The sequence below is a fragment of the Neopelma chrysocephalum genome, unplaced genomic scaffold (assembly GCF_003984885.1).
Source record: "Neopelma chrysocephalum unplaced genomic scaffold, ASM398488v2 Primary Assembly neopelma1_99454, whole genome shotgun sequence".
Taxonomy (NCBI): domain Eukaryota; kingdom Metazoa; phylum Chordata; class Aves; order Passeriformes; family Pipridae; genus Neopelma; species Neopelma chrysocephalum.
Genome location: NW_020926466.1, coordinates 1 through 661, shown reverse-complemented (window position 1 = coordinate 661; position 661 = coordinate 1). Strand labels below are relative to the sequence as shown.

Genomic DNA, 661 nt, shown 5'->3' with positions numbered 1-661 from the left:
TGCTGCTGCCCGAGAAACTTGGCCCACCCTAAGACAAGGACATAATATGATTACTTCCCTTCTGCTAAGGAACTCTGCTTGCATTAGGAAAAGGAAGTAACTACTTCCTAAAGCTGTGCAGGGCAATATGAGGAGCAGGACATGTTCCTGGCTCTCACAAGGATGCTGAGTGCCATGATTTCACACACTGGGATTCCAAATAAATAAGTAGCACATGATAAACACACACTTTCAGAGCAAATGTGCTTTAAAGATTAAATTCTGAGGGATTGCTAAGTGCTTTTGCTGTGCCATGGCTCTCCTTTTCTCAAAGACTTCATTCTGACTGGTGACTGACTGATTCTTACCAGGCCATAGGAGCTGCCACCTTGAGGTCTGTAGCCCTGTAAGAAAGGCAAGAAGTCATTTACAAACAGAGCTGTATGCTCTCAGCAAAGATGCAACAGAGAAGCCTAATTCCAATAAAGTTCCTCTCTGCTATGTTCTTTTTTGCTTCATGATATTTCAGTGGTACAAACCAAATCAAGGATGACTCAGCAACACCAAGAAGGAAAAAGACCCACCCACATCCCAATGTCCACTTACAAGACAGGCTCCTACAGAAAAGCTCAGTGCATTTCAGCAAAAAAGCCTCACCTGGCCATAGGACTGGCTGCCTTGG

At 44.3% G+C, this 661-nt stretch overlaps 1 long non-coding RNA gene across 1 annotated transcript; it reads right to left on the bottom strand.

Annotated features, from left to right (window-relative positions):
- On the bottom strand, positions 1 to 661 carry LOC113962028. The gene is made up of 3 exons (XR_003532430.1): positions 637 to 661; positions 348 to 383; positions 1 to 28 (listed from the first exon to the last, which is right to left on the bottom strand). It is a non-coding gene; the product is annotated as an uncharacterized LOC113962028 (long non-coding RNA).